This window comes from Pogona vitticeps, chromosome 2, assembly GCF_051106095.1.
Source record: "Pogona vitticeps strain Pit_001003342236 chromosome 2, PviZW2.1, whole genome shotgun sequence".
NCBI classification, from domain to species: domain Eukaryota; kingdom Metazoa; phylum Chordata; class Lepidosauria; order Squamata; family Agamidae; genus Pogona; species Pogona vitticeps.
This window is the reverse complement of record NC_135784.1, coordinates 11,358,461-11,370,497: the sequence shown is the minus strand read 5'-3', so window position 1 is coordinate 11,370,497 and position 12,037 is coordinate 11,358,461. Positions and strand designations below refer to the sequence as shown.

The window sequence follows — 12,037 nt, the reverse complement described above, 5'->3', positions numbered from 1 at the left end:
AGTTTAGTGGTGGGCAGCTGTTCCTCGCCTGGCTCTTTTCCCCTTTCCAAGGAGGCCTGCTCCTCCGTAGCCTCTGCCTGCAGTTCGACCAGCTCCTGGGTGGATAGCTCCCAGTCATGGCCCTCCACCAGTTCACAGATGTCCCCAAGGCAACAATGTCCTCCATCACTGGTGGAGGCGCAGAAGCATCAGAGTCACTTGTTGCCGCACAGTCTGGCCGCAGGTTGCGCCAAACAGAATTAAGATTTCTCCGTCTGGTCCCGTCCCAGGCTATGGTGATGAACTTCAAGCAGCTGACAGTGTCGAAGTGGTCCCTCCAGAATTCATGCAGGGTGAGGTTGGTGCAATCGGTCACCTCAAAGCAGCGCCTGGTGTACCGTTTCTTGAAATTGGACTCACCTGCTGATCCATTGGCTGGAGTACCGGGGTGATATTAGGCGGCAGGAACATGATTTGAATGAAGCTGAACTTCTCTAATAAGTCTTTCTCAAGGCCTGGAGGATGAGCAGGAGCATTGTCCATCAGGAGCAGGGCCTAAAACTTTGCAGAGACCTGAGTTGCAAAGTAGCTCCATCTCTCTCCCCCCTTCTGGCTTTGGCTATTGCTGTCTCTCCCGCTCCCCCCTCCCGCAAGTAGTTCCACGTCCCGTCTTCTTACAGATGAAGGAGGACAGAGGTAGGCAAGGGCAGGGGCGGAGTGCGTGAATGGAGCTTTGCACCGACGCATGGCTTTGCTTCTTTGCTCTCTTGCTCCCCACCTTCCCTCTCCAGGGAGCAGCCAGCTCCATGTCCATGCTGGTTGCCCCTCAGTGGCTTCCCCGCAGGGAAGGGACGCTGCTCTCCTGCAAGGGGCACTGAGAGAAGTGTTAGCATGAAGGCCACACGCCCACCAGCAAGTGCAACATGGCCCCTCCATGCAGGGGGGGCAGAGATCTGTGTCCACAGCCCAGTTCCAGCAAACCCACAGACCAGAACTGGGCTGCAGACTGGGGGTAGATGATCCCTGGTCTAAAGAACATGGTAGCTGCTTTGCCAATGGATTTATCCAGGGAGAGATCATTGAGCCAAGGTACACAAAGTCATGAACAACCTCCAATTCTTGAATAGAAATGGTAATAGAGGAAGGTGAGTCCACACCCTGCCCCATGACTTGTGTTTTCTTCAGGCTGATTGTTAATTTAAAGTCTTGGCAGGCCTTGCTAAAACGATTCATAAGTTGTTGGAGGTCTTCAGCAGAATGGGCAACAACAGCTGCATCATCGGGGAAGAGGAAGTCCCACATGCATTTCAGCTGGCCTTTGGTCTTCGCTTTCAATCTAGAGAGATTAAAGAGGTTTCCAATTGATCTAGTCCGAACAAAAACCCTAAGTCTCTGATAAATGGTTGTTGTGGGTTTTTCGGGCTCTTCGGCTGTGTTCTGGAGTTTGTGCAGCTGTTTTCTCAATCAGCACACAGTCATCTGCACAAAGATCTGAGATTTTAGATCAGACACAATAAAGGAGCGACAAGTGTCAGGAAGCAAACATCAAGAGCATGCTCCTGGTCTATTTCAAAGTCTTTCCCTCCTAAAAGGCTCAGAGAAAGTCATTGCAGACACAATATAAGGACAAAGATTGGAGGATCACCCTCAGGATTTGCCCTTCTGGGTGGCTTTCTGTTTCCAAGATTAAAGTGTTCAAAAGGGCTCACTTACTGTTCCAAGGAGGGAAGCTCTTTTTCTGGACCAGCATTCCCTCTCTTTCTAAACCAGGGGTTCTGAACCAGGGGTCCCCAGATCTTCCTGGACTGAAACTGCCAGAAGCCTTCACCACTCCCTGTGTTGGCCGAGATTTCTGCGAGTTGTAGTCCAGAAACATCTGGTGACGCAAGGTTGGGATGCATTGTTCTAAACTGACACTTGACAAGCAAAACCCCTTCAGAAGGACTCCCGCATTAATCACAATTGACTTGATGGCACATGATGATGATGATGATGATGATGATGATGATGACGACTATAGTGATCAATGTCAGGAAATTCCCCTTAAGATAGAGAGCAGGTAGATTCTGTTTTTTCAAGGAGAACATGATTGAAAAATGCTACTATTGCAAATAATGATTATATACTCTTAATTAATGATCCCGCTGACTTGAGGGATTTTTGAGGAAATCTTGAGGAAGTAGATAGGAGGAAACGGATAAGGGGATCCTATTGTAAGTAACTGAGCCAAGGAGAAGAGGAACAAACCGTAAGAAAGAGGATGGGAGGGGTTGGGAAAAGAGGAACACAGACCAAAAATGGTAAAAATAAATAAAGAGTCTGGAGTCTAAATAAAGAAGGGAGTGGGAAATGTAAACAGGAGTGGGACTTCATATGATGGGTTTTGGGCAGTTGCACAGTTTGGAATACCTGCTACTTGGGAAACAAGGGAGGGACCCTGTGGCCGGGAAGAGGGAAGAAACATCGAGCTCTCTGTCTTGGTCGGTGTGCCTACCTGGTTAGGACACCCACTTTTGCAAAAGTGATTTTAAAAAAGGAGAGCAGCTTGAATTCGTGGTTGTCTGATGGCAGTTTGTTGAACAGGATTGTGAGCACTTCTAACACCCAGTTCCCTTAGAAATGCAATGCGAGGATGCTACCACTAAAACGGTCTCTCTCTCTTTGTAGCCTCTATTTCGCTACAGCTCCCAAGGCTGGAACTTGGAATTTTTGGATGATCTGACTCACTGAATTCCCCAAGGATTCAATGGGTCTCCTCGAGTGCACCTTATGACACTAAGGAACAGGATTTTGATCTGGGAGTGCAACCACACTGAAGGATGCTTTGTGAAGTTCGGAGCGCTCCCTTGAGGAAGCCTGCCGACCAGGAGCGGTTTAGACCATCCCCCCCCCCCCGGTAAATGAAGAAAAGTTAAACAAAGAGTTAATGTTATCTTGGACTGAGTCCCCATTAAATGTTGGCACAATTGATGCTATTGAAATTGGTGTGGACACTCTGGATATTAAACTTAATAAAAAGTTAAGGACACATGAAGAGACTCCAATATTTATTCCCGCGAAAAAAGAGGAACTCCTCAAACTGTTTACTGGAAAGTAAACAAAGGATTACTGCTATTTGCAACTAACTAATTTAGCTGATGTTTTGCTTCAGGAGACTCTTGAGAGTACCTGATGTGGAGCTGGAGGAGACTCTTGAGTGTCCCCTGGACTGCAAAGAGAATAAACCTATTCCTTTTTGAAGGAAATCAACCGCTTTGGTTGTCAAAGGAATTTGATGTTGGGCTATCAAAAACTATGGTGCCCTTCATCCCCTCATGAAAGGACCTCATGATGTTAATAGGAGTCGAGGTGGATATGCAATCTTGGGAAGTATTTTAAAAAGGCCATCCCTGCTAATCAAATCAAAGGCCTTGGTGAGATCTATGGAGGCCACAAAGAATGGCTGTTGTTCCCCACAATGACTGCCGAACAATTGATGCTTTTGAATTGTGGTGCTGGAGTAAACTCCTGAGAGTCCCCTGGACTGCAAGGAGAACAAACCTATCCTGCAGGAAATCAACCCTGAGTGCTCACTGGAAGGACACATCCTGAAGCTGAGGCTGCAATACTTTGGCCATCTCATGAGAAGAGAAGACTCCCTGGAAAAGACCCTGATGTTTGGAAATTGTGAAGGGGAGAAGGGGACGACAGAGGACGAGATGGCTGGAGAGTGTCATCGAAGCCAGCAACATGAATTTGACCCAACTCCGGGAGGCAGAGGAAGACAGGAGGGCCTGGTGTATTCTGGTCCTTGGGGTCACAAAAAGTTGGACACAACTTAATGACTAAACATCAAGAACAGCCATGAAGAAGGTAGAAAGGGCTACATTTCCTAGGCAGAAGAACTTGAGCATGAATGTCCGATGGCTGACAGCTGACAGGAAGTATTCCATGCTCTTCATATTTCTGGAGGTTCAATTGTTTCTGGGATTTTAAATGCAGACTGAGGTTGATTTGACAAGTATAGTTCTTCCCACATTCAACACAATTGTACAGTTTCTGTCCTGTGTGGGTTCTGAAATGTCTATTTAATGCATTTTTAGAGCCGAAACCTTTTGCAGGGACTGAACATTTATTCTTCCCTTTTCTTTCATGACAGTCTAGAACCAAATGCTGAAGGACTCCAGCACCCTGAGAAGCAGAAGCTTGCCTTCTTTCCCTTTGGGACAGCTGACTCTTGCATCTTTGCTGTTCTCTTTGCCCCAAAATGGTTGTCTTCCCCCGTTGTACTTGTGTTTCTTCAGTAAAACATCATGTGGCTTTTGATATTGGCTTTCCTCCCCAAAATCTGCATGCAGAAAAAAAAGGGGGGGGAAATGTGGAAAAGGGATAATAAAGATGGAGTTTAAGGACTTTAATCTGAATGAAACATCTTTAGTGACTTCTCTTACTTTTCATTCCAAGATTCTCCCTGTTCATCTCAAGATGTCTGGCTAGGTTCCCTGTAGGGAAGCATTACTCTGTCAGCCAATAACCCCAATCTCATTCTGGCCTGTTTCACATTGCATTTTAGAGGTGAGAGATGGGTGTGATTTTTTTTCCTACCATATGACATACAATGGAACCCAACATCAGATTACCGTTGAAGATAAAGTCAGAAATCATCTCAGGAAATTACGAGGATTGTAATAGAAGACTGACATTGTAGGCTGGATGGATAAAGGAAGTTGTTTATCAGCCATCTTGTGCAGCTGGGCCTCAAACTGAGGCCTGCTGATGAGGCAGAAGGCTGAGGTGATTCATAAGAGTTCACCTGGGATGAGATTAAGGTTACCTGATTGGTTACCTCTACTACGATCCTACAGAGAGAGACAGACGTGGCGTGGCGAGTGTGGAGATTTCCTGGAGGACATGATGTTGGAGCACGTTGTAAAAAGACTCTACATACTGCAATGTAAGCTTCGAAGAAGAAGCTGATGCCTTGTATTTTTCTTCTCTGAGAGGACCTTGGAGGCTGGTGGTGCCCCTGCTTTGCTCAGCGCACCCCACAAATACTTGACACAAGTTCTGCGTCCAGCACGTTTCTGCTGCTGAAGAAAGTGTGTGAGTCACTGGCGAGTGACTTGTGGGTCCTGAGGGAGTCCAGAGGTGCTGGAAGCTTTCAGGGGCCCAGAGAAGGTGAGCGTTCCTGCCTGTCAAGACCAGGAGGGGTAAGAGCTACGTTCCTGGAGTCCCGCGCAAAGCCAACTCCAACCTTTCAGGACAAATCAATGCCCTCGTCTCCATTCGGGAGATGACTGGACTGTCAGCTAAATGCTGGCAATCAGATAAAATTGTCCTTCACCCCTGACAGCAGCCACCCTGTTTAGGAGAACAGACAGGCCTAGCACACACAGCATCCTCTTTCAACTACAAGGCTTAGCAAGAGCAGCCAATTACTGCTATTGCTGTCTCCCAGCATCTGCTATACATCCGGGTTGCATCGCTTCATCTAACAGCAGAGGCAGACTTAGTCCTGACTGAAGGAGCTGCCTTCGCCCCAAGCATGCCATTGCAGATCCAGTTCTTAGTTGTTTAGCATATATCTAGATCATTGGTTTCCAGCCTTGGGTAACCCAGGTGTTCTTGGACTGCAACTCCCAGAAAGCTTCACAATGACTTCTGCTGACTAGGGTTTCTGGGAGTCGCAGTCCAAGAACACCTGGGCTACCCAAGACTGGGAACCACTGATCCACATCATGGTAGAGATGCTTTTGTGACTCTTTTACCTCGTATTGAGTCCCAACCCACCAACTGACAAACAAGACATTAAAAGCCCCCCCCAAGCTTAGCTTCTCCACTTTGAAGAGTCGTCTATACATTACAAATGTATTCCAGTTTTAAAACATGAAACTGTTATAAAGCATGACAGTTTTTCCCCTTAAACAATATTGGGAAATGGTAGTTACTGAGAGAAGACCCCCTGGAAAAGACCCTGATGTTAGGAATGTGCGAGGGCAAGAGGAGAAGGGGACGACAGAGGACGAGTTGGTTGGACACTGTCATCGAAGTGACCAACATGAATTTGGCCTAGCTCCAGAAGGCAGTGGAAGACAGGAGGGCCTGGCGTGCTCTGGTCCATGGGATCACGAAGAGTCAGACACGACTAAATGACTAAACAACAAGAGTGCTGTGAATGATCAGTAAGGGATATTTAGCCCTGCCTAGAATGAGGATTTCCACAATTCCTTGAGCAAATGTAACAACTCTGAAACATTTCATGTTGTATTTGGCCCAAATACACTACATTATTTTGTAATGGCAGAAGAGGATAAAAACTGTTTGCCCTAAAGTATAATCATTCTTAAACATCTGTAATTAAACATAATTATTCTTGTAACTCTTCATTATGTAAATTTACCTTGCAGTTCATACCCACGTGTACACTGGGGAGGAGGGTGTCAGGAAAAAGGGTGTGAGACCAAGTATAAAGGTTAGAGAAGAGAGTTCATGATTCTGTCCGAGGAGGAGAAATGGGATAAATAAAGGTAGGGATGAAAAAGAGGAAAGCAGCCAACCTGATCTGTGGGGGTAGGAAAAATGCCACATCTTGGGCTAAAAGAAACACGAAGGGGTCATGTAATCAGCATAATCAGCAACCAAGCAGGACAGAGCGCATTCATTGAGAAGGGGGGGAAATCACTCTGTCCCCCACCAGCTTCCCCTGTGATTGAGCTTGCTAGGTTTGTGAGCTATTACTGTTTTCAATTTTATATAAAAGGTAAATTAGAATTTTACTATTTTGATGTCATTCCCTAGATGTCTTAGAAAGATCTGCATTTCCCAAAGCAGAGCTCGAAAGAATGTGAACTACTTTTGGAGATAGAATTCAAAATAATGGAAAACAAATTTGAAGTGTTCCACGTTGTGTGTTTAGATGATCGTGATATATTATGCTGCGGTAAAACACTGAGAGGAGTGCTAAGCACCACGTCAGCAGTATAGAGATGCATGTAAGGAATAAACACATTTTCAACAACTAAGACATGAATATTATGCCCTACCTTAACTTTGGTGCCTCTGACAGACTTTGCTGACGGGAACTCTGTCTTGTCTGAGGATTTTGTTCCACTAGAAGTGGGGAAAGTTGGGCTTCTCGGGCAGGTGAGTCCTGGCCTCTGGATGTCCTCCTGATTCAGTGGAGAAGAAGTCCAGCAGCCAGGATCAAAGGGCCCAATCAAGGCCCTCCTGATATTTCTTTCACCAAACTGGTCTTGTGCTGGGCTGAGGAGGACCCTGAAGGAAGAGGCTTTGACCTTGGAATGTGTTTGGAATTCTATTCACGAAAAAAGAGAGAGAGATGTGTGGTAAAGGCCAAACAGAGCAGCTGGAATGAATGAGGGCAAAGTTGAGAGTCCTGCTGTGCAGGCAGATGATGGAAGAAGCTGATGTGACGTCATTTCTCTTCTCTCCTGCTTCCCCCCCCCGCCCTGTTCATGCAGGAGGGGGAAGGGGGAGGTGTCAGTGATCAGCTCCCCAAGAGGACGCTTGACAGGTCGGACAGAGAGTAATTAGGAATTTGCACACCCTTTAATTAACTGAGTAGAGTCCTGGTTACCCAGTCAAGGCCTGTGACAAAATCCTGCTTACAAGTCTGCCCTAATAAGAACACTTCTGTACCTTAGGAAAACCAAAAAGTCACACATATGAGCTTTGTAGTCCTTGGACTCAATATGCTCAATATGTCAGGACTCAGTAGCATAATGTGACCAATTTAATGTTTTAAATTGCCATTCAGGTGACACCATAACAGTTTACTATTCAAAAGACCAATTGATTTGAATAATCATTGTTTTATTAAAGAAAATAGACAATTCCATGAAGAAAAGTCAGTTCAGCATAAGTACGGTAAGCAAAAGAAGCATTTTCAAAACTGGTTACAAAATAGAAATGAAGCAATAAATCCATAAAAATATAAAAACAGTGAGAATATGAAAAAACCACAAAAAGCCAATAAAAATATATGAAAAGTTATTTAAGGGAAGGCAATAAGGCAAAGGCCCCCCTTCTTCTAAAAATCCATACATCTTGCAAAGTCCTTCTTCAGCAAGCAAGCAGGTCTGGAAAAATTCCATTTTTTAAAAAATAGTCCAAAAGTAATCCACATGGAAAAGGTAAAAAGTAATCCATAGGAAAAAGAATAAGGTAATCCATAGGTAATTGTGACACCGCAAGCCGCAGTCAGGAGGCATTTTGGGGAGCGCCGCCACTCTGATCAATCAATAGGGCTATGGAGACTAGCCCCACCCCTTCAGTAATCAAGAACAGTGGCTCTTAACCTTATTGAAAGAAACACCCCCTTGAGCCATTGAGGAAGTTATCATCGCCCCCCTCCCCGCAGCTATGATATCCTATTTATTTATTTATTTATTTATTTATTTATTTATTTATTTATTTATTTATTTATTTATTTATTTATTTATTTATTTATTAAAACACTTAAATTCAATGATTGAATTCAATGCAGTGCATTTGCGATCCCACCCAAAGAGATGCTACGCCACCCCAAACCGTCCTGTTTCTCTCCGCACTTCCCTTGCAACGGGCAGGAAGGTGGGTGGGAAGGCAGGACGGACAAATAGGGCTCATCTCTCCCTCCCCACCTGGATACGAGGCAGAGCTTCACTGGGCAAAGGCAGGGACCCAAGAGACCCTTTCCTTCCACCCAATCCACATTCAGTGCTCCCCTAAGGGAGAAAGGCAAGATGTGGCAGGAAGAAAGAGTGGGATTGTCTGGCAGCGGCAGCACCGGATCCACTGCCAGCACCCTGGCTGCAGCCACCTTCACATGTTTGGCTTGCTCCAGCGCCCCTCTACCGCCCCCCCTTCTGCTCCATCGCCTCCATGCCGCCCCTTTTTGTTCTACCGCCCCACTGAAAAATGAAATCGCCCCCTGAGGGGCATTATTGCCCACGTTAAGAACCACTGATCAAGAAGAGAGATCAGGCGGTGGATACCAAGGAGCTGGAAGATAGAATACGGGAACAGGGTTGGAAACAAGAAGCAGAAGTCTTGCAGGAGTTAGAGAGGGGAGTGAAAGGCTTAAGTGTAGCAACTCAGATGGAAGGAAAAAGGGCAGGAATGGTGCAACCGGTAATTGAGGTGGGAATGGGAGATATAAGAGGGGCCAGGGGTCCGATACTGGGTGGTTGGGAAAAGATCTGGCTACAAGACCCCGATACTGGGAAATGGGAACAAGTGAGCGTTCCCCAAGAAGAAGCCGAGCGAAGGCGCCGGCAAGGACTACTGCCTAAACCCTCTTATTGGGGGGAGTCCGAGACGAAAGAGTGGAGGCGTAAAATACGGGAGGAAAAGGAGAGAGTGCAGTGCGAGCAAGAAGCTCGGAGATCATGGCTTCTGGAGGAGCTGAAGAAGGTCGGCTGTTACCCGGACCTTGGCACCTGACGAACCCCCAGTATGGGGGTGGTTGGGAGATGAAGAAACGTTACCGTTACTAACCCCTGAAGAGAAAGGGGAAGACGAACACCCTGGGTCCAATTTGGTGTTAGAACGACCTTGGGGGGTGGACAGTGTTAAACCGATGGAAGAATTATTTGCGAAGCCCTTGTTCGACCCGTTGTCGATACAAGAGAACAAAGTCATTGAGTTATCTGATGTTGATGTTCCTTTACCACATTTAATAAAAACTAATCCTTTGTTATATACTGAAGCATCCCGTCCGTCAATGGGGGAAAAGAGGGGGGGGCTGACTGAACCTTCACAGTAATCCATAGGTAATTCAAAAGAATCCAAGAAGGTCCAGTGTAAAATGAATAATAATCCACAATAAGGAATAAAGAATCAAGATCAGAGACCCAAAGGCCCAATGCTCCAAAAAGGCCCAAGAAGCCCTTGTCCATTATGTAGTATCCATTGTAAAGTATCCCTTAGAATAATATCCATCGAATGGTATAGGATGGCATCAATTGGAGTCATGTCCATAGAGAAAAAGTTCCTTTTTCTAGCTTTGCTGGCACATCCCTTATCTCCCCTTTCTCACGATGACAACCAATCAAATTATGAAGTCAGGTAAACAGTCCCTCTTTATCGTCTCCATTCCAAGCTCTGTTTTCTTCACATAAATAACAGGTGTTATTTACATAGTCCATCTGCAACTACGCCATAACAAATTCCATCCTCCTTATCTTAGGAATATTTTCTCAGGCCTTTCAGAAAAACATTCCCAGCCTTCTAGAAAAATACTGTCAGCATTGCAGAAATCATTCACACAGAGAAACGAAATGCAAGCCAGATTTCATTGTTCACTACTACATAACCCATCTTCAGTACAAGATCTAAACTACATAAACCCATATCATTACAGGAGGAACATAGAGCTACGAAGGCGAAGGAAGAGCCCCTCCCCTTGGACGCCCTTTCAACGGGAGCCGGAAGAAGCGGGGATCCTGCAGCGCCTGCCTCTTCCCCTTCGGCCCAAGAAAGGCGCCTGGAGGAGAGAAGCGGGGCTTTTGGGCCGCCTCCTGGATCGGGACCTGGACGGAGGTGGGCCCTGGAGGGGGGGCAGGTCGGGAAGGTGAGAATAAAACAAAATGGCCAAAGGTTTGTATTTTGTGTAATTTATGTAGGTGAGATTCTTCTCATATATAAAACTGAAAAGCGAAGCGAAGAACTTGAAAAACACACAGAAAAATACTTTGAAGTAAAAGGTTTGGGGAATGTAATTCAGTTTTTAGGGACGGAAATCAAAAGGGATCCTGATGGTAATTTTTCTCTCACTCACAGAAAAGCAAAATTGAACAACTGCTAGAAAAATATGGGATGTTAGAAAGTAAACCTGTAAAGTCTCCAAAGGTTTGTGGTTTTCAAAGGAGTGAAGAAAGTAAACCCTTTGAACAACCAGAGCTGTATAGGGAAATGTAATTGACAGTTTGTTGTGTATCACAAAGTTAAGTGTGTAAAAGACTGCATAAAACACAATGTTGTGCTGCTGTGAAACAGGAAAGATGATTGGTGACCTAGTCACTAAGTCTTTCGTCATTGAAAAACATGGAAGTTTTCTCTCTTCCCTTATCTGTGAACAGACTTTGGTGACGGAGAACTTGGGCAGCCCGGAGAAGCTCCACACTCGGCCATTTTATTTTCGAGCCTTCCTGCCCTTCACACAATCACAAACAAACACACAAAGACACACACACACACACACACACACACACAGAGTTCGTTGAAGAAGGGGAAGGGAAGGAACATAGAGCTACGAAGGCGAAGGAAGAGCCCCTCCCCTGGACGCCCTTCGAACGGGAGCCAGAAGAGGCGGGGATCGCTGCGCCTGCCTCTTCCCCTTCGGCCCAAGAAAGGCGCCTGGAGGAGAGAAGCGGTGCTTTTGGGGCGAATCCCGGATCGGGACCTGGACGGAGGTGGGCGCTGGAAAGGGGGGGGCAGATCCGGGGGTGAGATTTGCAGCGAGGGCCAGTTCCCGACCCGTGTCCGGGAAAGGGGGGGTGCTTCTTCTCCGGGCGTTGCCGGTGTTGCCTCGTTGTGGTTTGCGCTGCTCGACCTTCGTGCAGGAAAGGGGGTTCGGAGGGGGGGGAGAGGATCTCTGGAGTCCAGATCTCACCCCCAAAGGAAGGGAGACCGACGCCCCTGCAAGGCCCTAGGGCTTCATCATCCTGTGTGTGTGTTTGTGTGTTTTCCTGGATGATCTGGCAGGGAGGAGAAGTAACCGGATCCCGGATCCCTCAAGACCAGATCCTGAGCTGAGGATCACCTGCAAGGGGGGGGGGAAGAGTGCTGTTGTGTTGCTTGTGTGAACACACAGTCTTTTCCCGGAAAGGCAGGCGGGAGAGAAAGCAGGAGAGAGAGAAGGGGGTGGACTTTCCTCCTTGGGATCTTTCAAAATGGAGGTTGAAAGGGGAGATCTTATCTGGAAGGGTCTCCTGGTGGATGTTCTTCTTCCCGCAGGTCCAAAACTGGTCTCCTCTTTGGGTCCCGAAGGGTTGGTGGTTCCAGACCAAGGGATGGCGAAACGCTTTGCTTTACACAAGGGGAAACCAACACACACACACCACACACACACATACCC

The 12,037-nt window shown here is 46.5% G+C and overlaps 1 protein-coding gene across 19 annotated transcripts in view; it reads left to right on the top strand.

The window, feature by feature from the left end:
- The window catches only part of LOC110071056 (uncharacterized), a 157,237-nt gene that overhangs the window by 42,612 nt on the left and 102,588 nt on the right, over positions 1-12,037 (top strand). For 7 of the 19 annotated variants that reach the window (XM_078387594.1, XM_078387593.1, XM_078387595.1 and 4 more), the window contains exon 1: positions 10,077-10,500. The exons of 6 other annotated variants lie outside the window; for them this stretch is intronic. The gene's annotated coding sequence lies outside the window, so the exon portion shown is untranslated. 6 more of the 19 variants (XM_078387602.1, XM_078387601.1, XM_078387597.1 and 3 more) reach the window with 2 other exon arrangements.